General features: G+C 37.5%; 1 protein-coding gene and 1 pseudogene across 2 annotated transcripts in view; both read left to right on the top strand.

Moving 5' to 3' along the window:
• GLCCI1 (glucocorticoid induced 1) overlaps positions 1-20050 on the top strand; it is a 107801-nt gene that overhangs the window by 8799 nt on the left and 78952 nt on the right. The gene's annotated exons all lie outside the window — the stretch shown is intronic.
• On the top strand, positions 17627-18235 carry LOC142457000 (histone RNA hairpin-binding protein pseudogene; annotated as a pseudogene).

Raw genomic sequence — 20050 nt, 5'->3', positions numbered from 1 at the left:
TTATTCCTTAAGGGCTTACCACTTTAAGACAGTTAGCATTTAATTTTTAAAAACTGCTTTAGCCTAAAATGTTAAAATCTTAGTAAAATAATGTTTCATATTTTCACATTTGGTGATGCTTGTGCTTAAAAAGCTGTCCATTTCCGATCATGCATCACAAGACTCCGTTCAACCTTAACATGATTCTTGACTTACTGTATATACTCATGTATAAATCGAGTTTTTCAGCATATTTTTAATACAATTTTTTTTGTAGGTGCCTCGGTTGATATTTGGGTCAGCTTATACTTGATTATATATGGTAAATCCTTTGGTATTTTAGTAGCATCCAAAATAGTATGTATCATTGTCATAAACAGCAAGGTGTACTAACCTTCTCAGTTAATGTCCACCTGGCTGCCTCATTTTTTCTAGATTTGATGATGGGGCATGGAAAAGACATTTCGGCTTTAACAATTTCTTTTAGAGTGATTTGGCATAAAAAAATTTAGTCTCACATGTGCTTATAAGCACTCCTTAATAGTCATGACTCCTTTCTTAAGTAATATTAGATTGTGATTTTATTTAAGTATTTAAAGTCTTTAAGTAGAGTTTGTAGGTGACATCCGTTAAGCATTCAACTTCCAATCAAAATGTCAGTGGTTTGAAGCCATCCAATAGTGCTTGGAAGAAAGACTTGATGAACTACTGTTGAGAAACCTGGCGTTTTCATGAGTTGGAATTGACTAACTGGTAACTGGCTGTGTGATGTTTTACGTGATAGATAAAGCTTCTCATGATGTTTTTTTTATATATACAAATTCATTCGCGCTCTCCCCTTAAAAAACAAGCAAAAAAAACCCACATTACTATATAAGTTCAATTGTTAGTTGTCTGTGAGTGAGTTCCAACTCATGGTGACCGTACGCATAGCAAAATGAAATCTCCATTCCTAGTTCGTCTGTGTTGAGATGCTTGAGTATATTGTGGCACTTGGGTCAGTCCATCTCATTAAACGTTTCCCTTATTTTTGTTGGCCTTCCACTTTACCAAACCTGATGCCCTCTTCTGGGATTGGTTCTTCCTGTTGATGTGTCCAAAAAGCAAGTCCGTCTCATCACCCTTACTTCTGGTTGTGTTGTTTCCAAGAGTGGTTTGGTTGTTATTTGAGATGAATTGGTGAAACATATTAGTAGTGAAAACTGGTAGTATCTAGTTCCTTGGGGTTAAATCAGGTCTAAGGAGCCCTGGTGGCACAAACAGTTAATCATTCAATTGCTAATCAAAGGTCGGCAGGTTTTGAACCCACATAGCTACTTCACGGAAAAACACCTGGCAATCTACTTCTGTAAAAACCGTATCCAAGAAAACTTTGCCACAGGGTGTTGTCACGAGTCAGAATCAGATTGAAGGCACTCAACAGCAATCTATGCGAGGGTCTCAAAACGTTCGTGGAAAAATGGAATTTAAAGTTAATGGAGTTTTTCATGAAGTTTTATAGCCTCTTCAGAACAGGTCTAGCTTACAAAAACTGCTATTCCCATGTAAAGCTGTCAAGTGATGTTTCTATAAGAGTACAAAAAGAATCATCGTAAAATAGAAGTCTGCTCACATATTAGTTGGTTGTCTTGCAACAAAATCTCTTCATGACATTTGAAATGTTTTTGACACTTGCTTTTGTCTTTCCAGTGTATTTTTTGGGGAAGTTCGCTGTCCTTCTTTCTGTTGAAATCAGGTCATTTAAATGTCTTTTTTTAGGTGCCCTCTAGTTGGTTCCAACTCATAGTGACGCTGTGTACACAGAATGAAGCAATGCCAGATCCTTTGCTATCGTCACTGTTGTTTCTGTGTTTAAGCCCCATTGTTCTAGGCACTATGTTACTCCATCGCATGGAGAGAATTCTTCTCTTTCCTATGATGTCCTTTTCCAGGAGACCGGTCTCTCCTCGTAATATAGTTGAAGTACTTGAGCCCAAGTCTCGCCCTATTTTTCTAAGGAGCATTCTGGCTGTACTTTTCCCTAGACAGACCTGTTTGTTCTTATGACAGTCCATGGTATATTTAATATTCTCTACCAACACAGTGATTCAAACGTAACAATTCTTCTTGAGCCTTCCTTATTCGTTGTCCAAATATTGCATGTAGATGAAGCCATTGAGATTAACCTGGCTTTGGTCATGTGCATCTTATAGTTTTCAAAGTGACATCTTTATTTTTTTTAACAATTTAAAAAGGTATTTTGCAGCAAATTTGCCCAATACAACAGATTGATTTCTTAACTGTCCATGGGTACTCTTTGGGAATCCAACCACAAGTTCAATCTTATTTCTGTTTATTGTGAGTCTGCTTATTGGCCCAGTTGTGAGGATTGTTGTTTTCTTTATGTTGAGATATAACCCGTATTGAAAACTGTAGTCTTGGTTCTTCATTAGGAAGTGCTTCAAGACCTCTTCACTTTCACTATGCACAGTTGCATTATCTGTGTATTGCAGGTTGTTGATGAATCTTCCTTCAATCCCAGTGTCACATTCTTGAAATGTGTCTTATTTATTAAATGGATTAGCAAACATTGCTAAAAATATTTTCTTTAAAGGATTTAAACTATGCTTAGGAATGACTTTCTTTTCTGTGTTATTTTTTTTTTTTTGAGAAATCTACAAAATCCTGGGGTATTTTGATAAAGTGACTTATTTTTGCATTCTTTTAGTTTTTTGTATGACAAAGTGATCCATTATTAACAAACCCAAATCACTGAATTTATTTACTCTTTGTCTTTTTAGACTAAATATGGCCAAAGATTATTACTCACTGCTGTTGAATCCATTCTAATGCATAGTGGCCTACTCACTCACTCACTCACTCACTCACTCACTCACTCACTCACTCACTCACTCACTCACTCACTGCCATTGAGTTAATTCTGACTCGTAGGAACCCTACAGTGCAGTATAGAATTGCCTTGTGTATTTGTGACACTGTAACTCTTCATAGGAGTGGAAAGCCTCATCTGTCTCCTGTGGAGTGACTGGTGGTTTGAAATGGTGACCTTATAGTTAGCAGCCCAACTCATAGCCCTCTGTGCCTCCAGGGCTCCTGGTAGAATGGAGTAAAACTAGAGAATGGAGGAAAACCGCTGTTTAGGGTTTCCTAGGCGGTAAATCTTTGCAGGAGTGGATAGCCTCGTTTTTCTCTCTTAGGGGGTACGTTTGGACCACTGACCTTGTGGTTAGTAGCCCACCTTGTATCTATGTATGTCACCAGGGCCCCCTATGACCAAAAATGAGTATAGGTTTAATATATTTTCAGTGATAAGTATTTCTTCCTTAAAATATTTGTTTCAGGTACTATACAAGTTATTGGTAATAATAAAACCAAAGCTATACCCTATGTTGTCAAGTCATAGCACCCCTAAAGGACAGAGAAGACCTCCACAGGGTTTCAGGACTATACATGTTTCAAAATTAGTCTGCCTCTTGGAATGTCTGGTGGGCTTGAACCACCACACTTTTGGTTAACAGCCCAACACTTAACCAAGTGTGCCATCAGAGATCTTTATTGGTAGTACCAAAAATTTTTACTACCACTGAGTCATTTCCTCCTTGTTGCAAGCCTATATGATAAAATAGAGCTGTCCTTTTTGGTTTCTGAGACTTTAAATCTTTACAGGAGTAGACAGCCTCCTCTTCCAAGAAGTATCTGGTGGGTTTGAACACTAGCCTTGTGGTTAACAGCTCAGTGCTTATCCACTATGCTACCACTAGGCCCTCTATGGGTAGTGCAGTGGTGAGTAAAACAAAAGGAGCTTCTCTCATTTTAAGTCAACAGATAATGAGTCCTGTGTGAGGAACTGTGTGCAATGGATGTGCTCACATTTGTTTATCTCAACAAGCTTAAAACAGTTACCATCTACCAAGAATTTGACCCATTGTCCTCTCCCTAATTTGATCTGAGCTTTGGCCTTCATACACCAGTGGTTATGTTCCTTTGCTTACCTTTCTAAGTTAGGTTGAGCCTTCTGGTCCTTTCTTTTGAAGTTACCATTGGTTTAAAGTACATAGACATCTCAGAATTCTGAACTCTATTGTTGGATGTGCCTTCTTGTGTATTATGTAGCTATATATAATGGTGAGTAGTAATACCTAGACATTGAGTGATTCTCTTAAGATATTGAGATGAGTAGAACTTAACTTTGAGTGAATATCTACTCTTATTAAGCTAAACTGTAAAGTGACTTACATATCCTTATTATATTCAGGTTCACTATACCATGACTTATGGATGTTTGTTATATTTAGAATTACCTAGCTCAATTTTTATCCATTTGTATTTTAAGGAAATAATTAGCATTATAACCTTTAAATGTTGTTCAGTTATTCTAATTAATCTTTAGGTCAATTGCTTTGTTTCCCTTTTATACTAAGCCTTATAACAGAAATATAGAGTAAATATCACACTTTTGTGTTGCCCATTTTTGGGGCTGTTATACTTTATTTAGGCCTGCCATTCAATGATAGTAATTACATGTGGAAAACACTGGTTTATATCATCACGTAAGATAGAAAGTTTATAACTATCATGCCCAAATTGTGGATTTAAAAAAAAATCCATATTTAAATGTTTTTATAGTCTCCTAAAAAACAAGATGATTCTTATCGACAAGAGGGAGTATAAATCATCTATCAGTAGATGCTTCAATGTAATACAAAAAAATTAACTGTAAGTCAGGTTTTGGGGTGGTTATTTGCTTTACAGAATGTCTAACATTTGCAAGTAAAATGATTCAATTTACCAAAATGTTATTTACACAAACTTTTTAGGAAGTCAGTTACCCAAGATTTGAGGTTTATCTGAGGTTGTAAAAACATTACTGAATAGTGTAATTTCTCATTGCTGCATAAACTGTTCTACTGCGAGTTCACAGAATTAACAAATATCCTAAAAAGCTGCTGTAATTGAACGTTAATAGGTCTTTCCTATTCCCTTTCTTGTCTTCAGTTTTAAAATTCTAAGAAATTTGGTATTTAAGTAACCTTAAAATGGAAAGAACTCAAGTACTAATGATTTTGTTTCTTATAGGACTTTGTGGAAAAGTACTTTTAAATGTGATACAAGACCTTTTTTAAAGAATATTTTGTCCTTATTATAAGACTGCGGTTATTTTCAGTTATAATTTCCTGAAATTGTACCTAATATTTAGGTCAGTGGAGGAAATATTTCTTGCAGGCATATGAAAAATGTTTGAGACCTATACTTAATTTTAAGAGTACAAAGCAGTAAGTGAGAATAAGTGGAAGAGAAAAAGTGATTAGTGATTACGATTCTGTTTGCATGAAATTCTGTGTTTTAACAGGCTAATTTTGTTGTTGTTGTTGTTAAATCTTTTGTATATACTTAAGGACCAAAGAAAAATGGGCCAATATGTTTTTTGCTAAAGGTCTGCTCAGTAGAGGGAGGTGTGTGTGTGCTCTCTCATCTGCCAGCTGGATGCAGAGTGTCTAGCAGAGAAGTCTAGCAGCGATGGTAGGAGAATGGTGACACCTACAATGAGGGAAGTCAGGGTCCTTGAATTATCAGGTGCAATGTCACCCATTAGCCTGGAAGACCCACCTAGGACTTTCATTGTGATATATTAGCATTACCAGCAATCACTTCTGAGTTTAAAGAAAGGTGGTTCACCAGCTGCTGCCCTTAGAACAACTTGGAAAATTCACCTTCAAGTCCTGCTTTACACTGTCTGATCTATCACATTGGCTAGTGTGGTCCACTGTGTCCTGTCAGTGCTTTTGTCAGTATCCAAATGACACCCACATCAACAAATGTATATTGTGGTAGTATGTATTTATTTTGACATACAATCAATTCTTGTTCATTTAGTAGTTATGTTCTATAAAATTGGTGACTATAATATTAGTGACTACCTACCAGACACATTTTTGTATCCATTGGCAATTTTTTCCTGCAGGTGTCTGAGAAAGCACTGTGCAAGTATTTTTAGAAAGTAGACTGATTTGTAAATATGGATGAGTAATGAGAATTACCTGTGATTTGATAGTTTCACCAAAGATCTTTGATTAAAAAAATTTTAAGTCATCATGAAAAAATGGAAAGATATTGTATGCAATGGCGGTCTCGTGAACCCGTGGTCTTACAACATTTCTAGCATGAAGGATAAGAAGTTTGGTGCATTTATTTAAGTGATCTTGTTATTTTATTGGAATGTATTTTTGTGTATTAAGCTTGCAATGTATAGAGAGTTCCAAATCATATGAACCTATCCTGATTAGCTTTTGAGACATCTAAGCATAGAAATCACTGCCTTGTCTGAATGAGAAACAGGATGATAATCAAACCAGAATTTAAGTTACTACTGAGTGTGCTTAGTGATTTCATTTGAGCCCCATACTCAGAATATTACAAAGAAATAGGAATCAGGAAGCTCTTATAATTGAAACTCTTCAAAAAATTTCCTTCTGTAAAGAAACCATACCAGTTGATTTCTAATTTTTAAGTATTTCTTCAGGGTCAGTAATTGAGGATGAATCAATGATTGGATGTTTCCTGAGTATAGGTGCTAATTGTTAAACAAAAATAAAACAGGAGATGCCCCCCCCACCCCCTGGCCAAGGAGGAGCCTGCCTTTTTGTAAATGAATCCTGAATCTTGGATTAAATCACTTAAGTACAAAGTGATAAGGTTTTTATGTGGCATTGTCGTTTCTTTCCTCTCTGGCTCTTAATTGAAAACAAAATGGTGCAAGTGTAGGCGTAAAGAAAGTCATAGAAAGTTAGTTGACTGTATTCGCCATACATTTGCAAATGGATTTAAAGGAGTTGGTGGAAAAATGGAATAGAAAGATAATGGAATTTTAGGTAATGGAACTTCCTCCTAACTTTTTGAAGCTCTCTCTTAATTTGATTCAGTTTCATTATTGGCCCATCTCATTACTACCTAGAGTAAAGAAGAGAAAGGACCTGTTTTGGGGTGTATTTGTTTTGGTGTAGTTATGCTTTCCTTTATTGAGAATTTTCTCTAGTACACTTGGCACTGTTGTAAAGCTGTTTCCAGAAATACAGTTAGAGGCTAGTTCACTCATTTCTTGGGTTTTTGATGTGCACAAAGCTCATTCATTGTTTTAGAAAGGGAAAAACAAAGCAAATTAAGTGATAATGATAAACTCTAGAACTTTGTGACTTGGCCAAGGTGTACCTCCTGGGAAGCACTATTTTTGATTGACGTGTACTTCAGCCAATAGTAATAGCAGACTGTTTTTGACTAAGATTGTAAACAATTTTATGACTGTTACAAGGAATAGAGCATGGTGCTCTTCTAAAATGTTTTATGGTTCTTTTTCCTTTCACTTAGTCATGCCATGAGTAGTTTTATTTTATTTTACCTTTTTCTTAAGTTGCTCTCAGTCCTTGGCAACCTTTCCTGGCAGTATTTCAACACAATATTTATGGAATTGTTGAGGTGGAAGGTGTTCTGTGTATGCAAACAGAGAACTGGTTTCTACCATGTTCTGTTTTACGCCATGGCATCTACAAAGGTGTCATTTGTAGAAAACATTTTCCTTCAGGACGTTTCCTGCACCTCTTGGCCATTTCCAGTTTTAATGAAGCATTCCATTTTGGATCAACTACTGTTTCACAGTAACATATTTGATTCTCTGGTGTCAATATTTATGAAAGAAAACGCTAGAATAAACAGCTGTGTTTCCTTATTTTTGAAGCTTTCATTTTGTTGAGCCTATTTATTTTGGGTTTACTATAGAGAAGGGGAGTTAGCTGTGTGTTTACCCCTGTCAGCAACATGTTCACTATTGCTTGGTTTGAGGGTACAATATGGGGGAAATATACCTTGTAGATTAGATTGAATTACTATATTCTTTTGTTTTAAGCAAAGCAAGGATGCACATATCTACTCCAGTACAGACTTTTGTTTATCATTTATCTAACACCATTAGATTAGCCTGATTGGCAGTCATATTAAGGTTAAGCAATTACTCATTTCCTAACTATTAATATCTTCAGCATTTAACCTATGAGTTTAACTGATCACCCTATAATATGTCTTTTTCAAGCTAATCTTTTCATTTCTATTACATTTGTCTTAGAGTTTTCTTATTATATTAGTAAAATGTTTGCAGTGTAAATTGAAACATTTGAATATTAGTTTCATTTATAAATTATACATCAAAATATATTTGGGTTTAGAATTCTTCAAATTTTTGATTACAATTGCATAAGAAGAAATATTTGCTTGTTTAAGAGGCCTAATCAGTTTTTGTTGTCCTTGAGAATAATTTTAGTGAGCCTTTGTTCATTATTAATATTTACTAGGTGGTTACATGGTAAGGAAGGAGATTAGTATTTGTCTGTACACAAGAATCCTTTCTAGAACTAGGCCACTGAAAAGGGAAGGTCCTCCTCTGAGACCCTTTCCACCTTCTCATGTCCACGTGGCCCTTTCAAACTCTGCAGTCCATTCTCCTTTATTTTCTCATTGTAAACACCTGTTTCTATAAGGTGAATTTCTGTTCTTTGACATCTTTTTAAATCTTGCTGCAGGCTTCCCTAGGTGTGCTTTGAAATGGACTGTGATTGCCAGCTTTGGAGGAAGAGAATGGGCAAAAAATTATGTTGACTGAGTGAATATGGATGTTCTAAGTCCAGTTACTGTTACCTCTAGATGGGACGGGAGCTGATCTCTTTACTAGGTTACCTTGCAAGGAGATATTTATCTCTGAGGTGAGTTCTGCTTTTCTTCAGAAGTCAACACAACTGAAAATTGGGGAAAATGTAGGAATATATTTATTAGCTAATAATTTGCATTTAGTTATATCAGATATTCTAGAAAGTTATAGTATTAAATGCAAATTTATGAAAAGGAAAAACCATATGATTTTATAGTTATTTTAAAATAATTTCTTTCAGCCCCAATAAATTGCTAAAATAAATAAATAAATAATTTCTTTCATTTGGTGATGAAAAACTTTAATTAGAGATCCTGAGAATTTTTTTGCACCCGTCACCTTTCAAAGTTATTGCCCGAGTAGTACACAACATCTACCAATCTTAATGTTACCATATATACTTGAGTATAAGCTGACCCGAATATCAGCCGAGGGACCTAATTCAACCACAAAAACTGCATAAAAAATGCTGAACAACTCGGCTTATACACTTATGTACAGTAATCCCTTTCTGAGATTTTGATTGTATGAAATTTTTCTTTGCTGGATACCTCAATAAAAATAGGAAAATATATTCCTTGAGCTCTTGCTGATTTATATAGCAAGAACACATATACAGTTTTTATCTTTGGATTTTATACTTGAAGATCCCATTGCCTGTATTAGAATGTGTTTGATGTAGTTCTTTTATGTCAGTTTCCTCAGGTATACATACACTCTTTTAATATGTAGTTTTAAGATACTTTGTAAGAACGTTTTTCTTAAAACAGTTTTTAATGTTTTGGATATCAGCCCTTTTGCTTTGGTTTACTTCTTCATGGACTACTATTACAAATATGGTGGACCTTCATGGTCTATTTTACATAGTAATCATTTTCTTTTGAAATCTTTTTATAGCTTTCTTTCAATTTGTTTTTTGTTTTAGATATTTTTCCTTTTATATTTTCTCTTTCTGGTATGACATTCATAATATTTATTCTTGTATTTCTTATAATCTTCATTTTTGAAATAAGTTATCATTTCTAATTTTTCCTGTCACTTCTCTCTTAATGTTTCTTGTCTCCAAACCCATCATTGCTAAGTTTTTGTAGTTCTGAGGGTTTTCATGGATTTTTAATTCTTTTAAAAAAATTTCATTTTGAAATATTTGTTTAAATGTGCCTATCTTTTATGGGCACCTCTTTCTGGCTCCCTCTCCCAATTATCTGCAGGGTTAACTTTTCTCTTTGAGTTGGAATCAACTTGATAGAACAGGGTTTGGCTTTGGTTGAGTGCCCTTTTCTCCCTAGTGTTACAAAAATTTTCTATGTGTTGAGCATATTATTTTGTTGCTCTTTTTAATTGTAGTAAGGTAAAAGGGGGCTTCCAAAACTCTTGGAAAAGTAGAATTAGAAGATATTGAACTTTCCAACAAATAATTTTTGAAGACCTGATATATATAGAACATAAAACTTGCCGCTATTCAGTGGTATTAATTATGTTCACAGTGTTGTGTTGCTTATTTTTAAGCAGATTGTGTTTTCAGTCTATTTAGAAGAGTGGAATCATTGGGAATAGTTTCTATATCCTCAGACTGCTAGTGCTTCCACTTGTGCTATTTTTCTAAAATGATAAACACATTTTAAAAAATCTCTTGCCTCTGCAATTAGCCTCCTTGACTCCCTTCCCCAACTTCATCTCAACCTCACTTTTCTTTGCTCTTCACGGTTCTTTGCCCCTTAATTTAGACTCCTCAGTATTTTCTCTCAGTGTTGGATTCCATGTTGTAAGAAGTTTTGTTTGTTAAGTTTGAAACTAGTCATATTTCTCCAGTACCCTAGGACTTTATTGTATTGGGGCCTTCTTGTAGTCACTTAGAAATGATATCCTGCAGAGCCTTCTCTCAGTTTTGGTGTCTGCTCTCAGATTACTCACTCAAACTGACTGCCATTGAGTCAGTTCTGACTCATAGCCAGCCCTAAAGGACAGAATTTAAGTGTCACATAGGATTTCCAACGCTGTATGTTTTCACAGGAGCCGAGAGCCTCATCTTTCTCCCATCATGTCGCTAGTGTGTTTAAACTGCCGACTTTGCTGTTAGCAACCCAATGTGTAACACACTCTGCCAGCGGGGCTCGCAGATTAGCCTTTGATATTAACCTGTGAGTGATTTTGATGTTCTCTTGTCCTCAGAATCACATTAGCCTAAGTGCCTTCCTTCTGTTACTTATATGTAGATGCTGATAACATGATGGTCTTATGCTTATATACAAATGTATTTTATGTGGGACTACGTTGGGACATATTTACGTGATAGATGTTGTCCGAGAATCTTTGGTTTTGCAATCCTCGTTGTTGTGCCTGTTTATGAGGAAATTTGAAATCTATTCTGCACCATTTTTCTTATTAGAGTATTTTGACAAAATATTTGTATAATGAGCTGTCTTGAATATTGACTCATTGCTCTGCTTCTTGGATAGAAATTGCCACATATTATAGACACCTGCCACATCGCAAAAATAAACAACCCACAAGTCCTAAATTTATAAATTAGAGTTAATACCTGGACAATCTTGGAGAAGGGTGTGTGTCTATGTGTGTATTCTGTATGTATGAGCATAAACTCCAATATAATGACAATTGAAAAATTTTAGTGGTCATCTTTATTATAAGGGTGATGAGGCGGTAGTTAAATGTGCAAACCTGACTGATAAACGTGTGGGGTTAATTGAAGGGTGGAGGGATAAATGGCTCAGTGAGCCTCACCTTTCTAGTTCTCGGGTCTCTTGCCTTCTGATGGTCGGACCAGGGTGCAGCTGCCTTAGCAGTTCCCTGCTTCAGCCGGCAAGGCTCACCTCCTGTAAGACATCCCTAAGGAGAAGCCACATGGACCTACCCGATGAAGCCCTGGGTGCTGGAGCACCCATGTGGAGACCCCTGTCATGCTGAGCACATTCACTGACTCGGCTTTCCTCCTGTAGTCGGCATCATTGCGTGTGTTTTGTGAGATGGAGGAGGACTTTGTGGATTGGTGTTGGACATATGGGTTAATGGGTTAATATTGGATTGTGGGCTTGGGCAGCACTGGGTTGGGATGTTTTCTTGATGTGCACTTAACCTTTATATAAAACTCTCTCTTATACTTGAGTATCTGTGGATTTGTATCTCTAAAGTACCCAGACTAAGACAGGTGATATTTTTATGTTTATTCTGTTTTCTTCACTTAATAAAAGGTAAACAGGAGGAAATGCCTTTTTTACACATCACAAACTGGGAGATTCTTGCTTTAGATATCAAGGTGGGGTGGGATGAGGTGGGAAATGGCTTAATCAATAACATTGATGACACACAGTGGTCAAGATTGGCACATTCTGTCTGTATCCTTTTATATCTGTGTTACAAAACTTGGATATAAAAATTCTTTAACTTAAAGAAATTTCCAAGCTCTACCAGTGCATTAAATGGGAATTAAATGGTTGAAATGTCATGTTCAGTGTTCTGCTGAAGGAGTACGTGTGCTCCTTTAATTTAGAATATTGTTTTCCATTTTTATTAATACTCTCATTATTTCCCTTTAACATTTGAGCCATTTATTCATAATTGAACTTAAATATTTGGAATCTCCATTAATAGAATCTATTTGAAATTCTTCTAATTACTACTTTGCCAAAGTTTCTTTCAAGAATATTGCTCTAGAAACAATAATATAGAAAACCTTCAGTGTCTCATTTGCAGTATATGTAGCTTCCTTGAAATAGCCTCATAGCTGAGAGCTGTACCTTAATTTTTTGTATGTGTTCCACTGCTTGCCACCAGGCTTCATAACCATATTGCTGTAGATTTCTTTCAACTTTGATATTAGAAACAGATACTTCCTTGAGTTTTCTTTGAAAACATTGACATCCACCTCCAAATATCTGAACTCAACGTGTGTTTCCTTTGACATAAATTTAATGGGAGAGCTGTAATCTGGAGAACTATCCCTACAAGGATGCCTGGCTGCATTTTAAAACTGTTTTTCTTGATGGGCCTCCGATTACACGGCCACTTCGGGCCTCATTTAGTCAGAAGCATGTTTCTTTCTCTTGTCAGCGTCTTGATTGGTTCCTTTCCCAATTTCTACAGGGCAGCCATATGGCCATTTCTGCTGGCTTTCTAGATGTCTACAGTGGCAGAATTCCAGGGTTAGTTGAATTCGTGTTTCAGAATTTTGAGAGCACTTCAGTTTTTACCTTTGGTTTCATTTTGTAATAGCCTATTCAGATTTAATGTCTAACCTGTTATCTGATGTTTATTTGAGTTTTGGAAGTATAATTTTATGTGGCTCTGAAAGGCCATTGGTGAAGGTGCCCCAGACAATGCCGACTTTGGAAAATTTAGACTAGTGACTATTTTACGCTATGGTGAAGATGAATATATATTAGATTAGGTAGAGAGTCAGCCCAATTTTCATTTTACATAAAGAATAATGAGACTGAGAACATATTTATAATTGAGAGATTTTGTCTGTAGCCACCCCTAATGTTAGAGACATGTTTAAACGCATTTTTCATGGAGTAAACCATGTATGTATGAGCTGGAATCCTGGTGACACAGTATGTTTTGGCTTACTCTCATATTAGAAAGCTGCTTCTTCATAGTTAATCCCACATGACGTTAATGGGCTCAAGGAATGAGCAGTTTTCCCTGTGACATCAGTGGTATGTTACGCAATGCAGTCCTATGCACACAGATATGTGTGCGCCCGTATATGTGCTATGCATGTCCTGTAGGTCTTGATGACTTTATTTTGGATATTCAATTAGCTCGCCAGCTTTTCTTTTACTATTGTTATAAGATAGAAAGGTATTTACTCGAAGAGCTTAAATTCAGACTGAATTATTTGTGTGTGTGTGCTTTGAGCTATTAGCATTGTTAATATATTTTTGCCCCTATTGATATGACATGTTTGTAATAAAAGAATTAGAACACACTTTGTGATTTTATTCATTTTGCTGAACTACATGGCTTTTACCACTAGGGAAGATTCTTTACCGTTTAAACCAATGTGTTTTGAGTAGAGTAAGAAGCAGGTGATCCTTCATGGTGACAGCTTTGCTTCTTGGAGTTACAGTGTTTACACAGTAGCTGAAGGAACTCCCAGCTGCTCCGTGGGAGAACGGTGTGGCAGTCTTTTTCAGTAAAGATTAGTCTTGGAAATCCTAAAGGTAGTTCTATTCTCTCCTATAGGGCCACTGTTAGTTAGAATTGACTTGACAGCAATGGACTTGGGATATGCTTTTGCTTGTTGGTTTAATCTGGGTGGTGCAAATGATTAAACACTGGGCCACTGGCTGAAAGGTTGGCAGTTCCAAAGAATGCTGACTGTGGAATAGATCATGTACGCCTATGTAAATTCAAGGTGAAGCTTAGAAAATTAAAACAGTTATGATAGCCAAAACATAACCTTGTTCTAAATTCAGCACATACCATTTGAATTCAGAGAACATCACAAGAAAAGATTTGACTCATTGAACATTTAAATGACACATGACCTGATGAGCTGTAGGATAGCATCAAGAACTTTATACATGAAGAAAACAAAGGGTCATTACAAAAGACAAAAGATCGAACTGGATGTCAGAAGAGACTCTTAAAACTTTCTCTTGAATATAGAGTAGCTAAAGCAAATGGAAGAAAAGATTAAGTAAAAGAGTTGAGTAGAACATTATGTAAAGGAGCTGAAAAGGGCAGCTCAGGACGACAAAGTTAGGTATTATAGTGAACTGTGCAAAGACTTGAGTAAGAAAGTCAAAAAGGATAAAAGTTAAAGAACTGAAGAAAAAAGTCAAGCCTTGAATTGTAAGATGAAAAGATTCAATGGGCAAAAAGTTGAATGATGCAGGAAGCATCAAAAGAAGATGGAAAGACCATACACAGTCACTGTATCATAAAAAATACCGTACATAGTTCACTATTTCAAGAGTTAGCGCGTGATAAAGAACCATGGTGCGAAAGAAGGAACCCAGGCTCTATTGACGGCTTCGTGACAAACAAGCCTCTACGAATTAATGGGGTGCCTTTTTAAATGTTTCAACAAGCTGGTGAAGCATTGGAAACACTCACTGGTCTATGCCAAAAAATGTGGGAGACAGCTAATTGGAAGATATATCCCTATTTATCATTTCTAAAGAAACACAACCCAATATAATGTGAAAGATATTGAACAATATCAATATCAGATGCAAGTAAAATGTTGCAGAAGATCATTTGGCAATGGCTGCAGCAGTACATCAACGGACTTGCCGGAAACTCAAACCAGATTCAGTTGATGAGGAACAAGGGAGATCACTACTGATGCCAGATGGATCTTGGCTGAAAGCAGAGAATGCCAAAAATCTTCTTGTTTGTATCTTTTATTGATTATGCAAAGGTTTTCAACTATGGAACACTTCATTTACTCATGTGGACCCTAAACATGGATAAAGAGGTAGTCGTTGGAACAGAAATGGGAATACTTCATGGTTTAAAATCTGGAAAGGTGTACATCAGGGCTATATGTTTTTACCATACTTACTCAATATGTGTGCTAAGCACATAATTGGAGAAGCTGAACTATATGAAGAAAAATGTATCAGGATTGTGGATGGCTTATTAACAACCAGGTATACAGGTGATAGAACCTTGCTCGCGGAAAGTGAGGACTTGAAGCAAACACTGCAGCCTTCTATGTGGATGACAGCCCAATGTAAAGAAGACACCGTTCTCACCTCACACCGGCATGGGCAACATCATGGCCGATGGAGAAAAGATTCAAGCTCTCGAGACTGTTTTCTTGCTTCTATCTACAATCAGTGTAGCCAAGACACCACCCAAAGGCCAAAGTGGGTAATTCTGCTGCACAAGACCTCTTTAAAATGTTGACGTGTAAGGATGTCACTTTGAGGATTAAGCTATGCATGAAACAAGCCATGATATTTTCAATAAGGAATGCTGAAGAAAGATCTATTCATTTGAATTATGATGCCAGTGAAGAATATTGAAAGTATCAAGGACTGCCAAAAGCACAAATAATTTATCTTGGAAGAAGTACAGCCAGAAAATACTCCTTAGAAGTGAGGATGGAGACAGTGTCTCATGTACTTTGGACAAGTTCATTACCAGTGACCAGTCCCTGGAAAAGGACAACATGAATAGCAAAGTAGAAGGGCAGTGTAAAAAGAGGAAGACAGTGGACAAGGATTGACATGGTGACTGCAGCAATGAGCTCAAGCATATCAACAGTTGTGAGGATGGCACAAGACTAGGCAATGTTTTGTTCTGTGGTACACAGTATTGCCATGAATCGAAACTGATTCAGTGGCACCTTTTAATAACAGGGTAGTTTGAAAGGTGTGCTGGTTTGTTTCATATCCACTATAGCTGTATCCTGTAAGTGTCTTTGTCCTTCCCCCCTAAATTAGTAGAAATTCTACTTTCTAATCTTGATTAGCTTTTTAAGATGTCATGTTTTCAAAATTTTGCTAATGAACCAGTCTGCAAACATTGCTACTAGATTAAAAGTTGTGGAGAACAAATTCACTTAATATATTATATTGCCATATGGTAGTTAGATTTTATCTTTTTAGTTTTTCTGTTCAGAACAATCCCTTGTTTAGTATTCTCTTCCGATTCAATTACCTAATATAGCAGCTTATGTTCAAATCTACTGTTAGTACTTCAAAGTAGAATTCCATTTGGGTGCTAGAGAGCAAGTTATTGTGTGGAATCCTCAATAAGGTGCCCCAGAAGAGTCCCGGGCCTGCCAGCTGCTGTTGCCATGTGGCTGTCTATTCAGTGGAGGGAAAAACACAGTCTGTATATTAGTGTAATGGGAATGCTTTTTCACAAACTACCACTGAGAATGATCATTTCTTGGTTCTGACAGTGAGGAGACTATTACATTTGGAACAGCATTTACTCATTAGTTTATGTGAAACCACTAGCTTTTGAATTGCTTGTGACTCATCGCACCTCTGTCAAAGTAGAACTGTGTTCCATGGGGTTTTTATTGGCTGAGTTAGCACACCTCTCTTTCATGGAGTTGAGCCTTCACATTGTTTGTTAGTGTTAGTAGATTAGGGATTCTACTTGAAATACGTGAAAGAGATAATAGCAATGAGACTAAGTGACATGGCAAGACGTTTAACTCCTTTTTGAAGGTGTGTCTCAGTATTGTTGTAGAGCATCATTCTTGCTCTCTGTTGTCTGGTTTTTATCATGCCTTCATTTTTCTCCTACATTCATTGCCACACACATGCCATTTATATATATGTGTGTGTGTGTGTGTGTGTGTGTGTGTGTGTATGGCATCAAGTTGATATTGATTCATAGGGACCCTGTAGTTCATGGTAGAACTGCCCCTGTGAGTATCTGACACTGTAACTGTTAACAGCAATAGAAAGCCCCATCTTTCTGCAGAGGAGCTGCTGGTGGTTTCAAACTGCTGACATTACCCATCACAGCCCAACGTGTAACCACTATGCTACAATAGTGTAATTATGTGTATCACGTTTCTACCATCCGGAATAGAAGCTCTGTAGGGCAAGTGTCTAAAAATTCTTTTGTAATTTATTTTTGGTATTTGAAACAGTACTTTCCACATACTAGAGATACAACAAACATGTTTTGATTAGTAATAATGATTATGAGTTCACAAATTTCTTGGTAGATGTGGTTTCTCCACTTAAGAAGCTATTTTCCTGATGCTTATTCAGGTTAAGTAGTAATGATAAAGAGTTGTATGAGCCCCAATAAAATGATTTATTAAAAAGGTAGTGAGATAAATTCATTTTGGGCGCTAAGTCTGTCAGTGCTAGCGCGGGAGAGGACGTAGTTCTTTGGGTTCTCCCCCGCCATGGTCCTCTTCGCTGATCATGTATCTCCCGCTCGGCCAGCGGCCACACAGCCCTTCCTGGCCAGCTCGCGGGTCCCAGCAGGTGGTCCTGGGGCTGAAGCATGGGAAGCTGGAAGACATGCCCGCTGCTGCCTCGACCACGACCGACCCCTACCATGAGCACAGGTGTCCGGACCCCCCACCCCAGAGCTTCAACGCCCCAGTCTAGATGTGTAGACTTGGGCAGTGCAGTTAAAGAAGATGAAATGAGAACCAGAGTTAATAAAGAATTTACAAGACACAAAAAGGAAACTTCTCATCAATGACTTTGGGAGAGAATGGGGGATCATCCTCAGGCAGTTCAGACTCTAAAGAGTCCATGTCCACAGTGCCAGCCCACCCAGAGACAGACGAGAGCGTGCTGATGAGGAGACAGAAGCAGATCACCCATTGCCTTTGATTGCTACATTAAGGAAGTACCAAGACACCTTCGGCAGCCTGATGTTCACCCCCAACCCCCCAACAAGTTTAAGAAGTACAGTTGGTGGTCATAGGACCTGCTGATCCGACTCTGGAAGGAGGCACTGCACTTACTGGACCCCCCGACCGAGGAGAGCTGTGACCTGCAGGTCATACACCCTGTGGACCTGAGTGAGATGGAGACCAAGTCAGCAGAGAGCAGCTCAGAGTCACAGACAAGCCCGCAGGACATCTGTCCAAGATCCACCTGACAGCAGTGCTATCCCTCTTGCCACATCTCTTCTAAGCCCCTGTTGAACTCCCTGCAGTTTCCTGTGGATGCGCCGCTGCTACTATTTTCGAATTGTTCGCAGCAAAAATCTTGTATGTGATACAAGTAGTATTGTTCGGTAATTTCCACAAATATGGATCTCTTACGGTTGGCTGGCTAGCTACCTGTCTTCCAAAGCTCTTGGCTCAGATGAGTGAGCACATCCATCATTGCGCCTGTTTTGTGAAACATCTCAGTTGATACTCCATCAATTCCTAGAGCCTTGTTTTCCCCAGTGCCTTCAGTGTTCAGTACCATTGGTTCTTAATCCCATGCTAGTTTGTGAAGAGGTTGAACCTTGACCACTTCTTAGTACAGTGACTGCGTATATTGCTTCCATCTCTTTTTGATAAGTCTTGCTTATTTAGATGTGTTGCCCATAAAATACCTCAGTGATACAACTTGAGGTTTGATAGATACTTTTTTCCCCCATCCAGTCCTTTCAGCATGGGAAATAAGGTGCATGTTTTGGTTTTCTGACTTCAAATCTTTGCACTTTTTGCTATAATATTTTTGTCTTGTGGAGGCAGCCTTTGCAACCTTCTCTTCAGCTCAGTATGAGGTACAATTGTGAATGTCCTGCAGGGTGCCTTGGGGGATCTCACTAGACAAACTGAAGGCACCTTTTCGCTCCCTTGGCTCGCCCTAAAATGTGTGTTGACAGGGAAGCTGAAGCAAGGACAGTAAAAGGCCCGAAGAAGCTGCCTGATGTGGTTTTGTTTGATTCTAAGCCTCTTGATGGCACACACGGCCTTCACCCAGCTACTAGCTAAAACCCATGCTGCAGCGCCACGGAAGAAAGGCCTGGCGACCCACATCCACAAAGATGACGGCCAGGAATGCCTTACGGAGCTGCTCCCCTCCGAGTGTTGGTGGTCACCGTCATTGGAACTGACTTGACAGTAATGAGTGTTGTCTCCCCCCCTCCCCTTAATGACAAATGATGCCGAAAGTAAGAAATGACTTCACCCAAAAAAGAAATGACTTCCGTCCAATCAGGAAAACAGCATCCCAATATGAAGAGTTGAAGCTTAAGAGCTTGTTCTTTAGCAGAAGGGATTTTTTGAAAGGAATATGTGGGTGTGACTCTTGCCCAGTGAACTGAGGAACTGAGCCCAAATAAGACTTATAGGAGACACCTGGCTTTTGAGAGCACTGTATTGACAACAGCACTGTCAGGTTTGTCAGAGAGGAAAGCCTGTACAGCTGTAAGAGACCTGACAGGAGACAGTGTGAGACGGTGACAGCAGGCTACCTTACCACGAAAAAGGGTAATTCATTTGGACATGTTTATGCTGATGTTTATCCATTTTGCAAAGGAAATATCTGTCCAAATTTGTTTTCTTCTAAGCTCGAAATTCTCTGGTATTTGTGTCAACTTGACACTAGCATAAGTTGAATGTTAAGTCCAGTAAATTGTTTTTTTTTCATTGAAAGCATAATTTCAGTAATAAATATAAATATAGTCAAAAAAATCTTAGAAAGTAAACCTCAAGTGTAAAGACAAAAACAGTGAGGCAGTGACCGACCCAAGTGACCCTTACTGTGATAATCCAAACCCAATAGCTCCAGTATTTGTATATTGTTAAATAGATTTCTTAGAAATTATAGTAAAAAATTCATTTTGATTTTTTTCATACCTTTAGATAAATATACACAGGAGCTTGAAAATTTTAATGAGAAAATGGAACTGAAAGATACTGGAAGTTTTCCATGAACTGTTTGAAGCTCATATGATTGAACATTTGCTTTATTT

Source organism: Tenrec ecaudatus, chromosome 9 (assembly GCF_050624435.1).
Source record: "Tenrec ecaudatus isolate mTenEca1 chromosome 9, mTenEca1.hap1, whole genome shotgun sequence".
Classification (NCBI taxonomy): domain Eukaryota; kingdom Metazoa; phylum Chordata; class Mammalia; order Afrosoricida; family Tenrecidae; genus Tenrec; species Tenrec ecaudatus.
The sequence above is the reverse complement of the archived record's forward strand: the minus strand, read 5'-3'. Positions and strand labels throughout refer to the sequence as shown.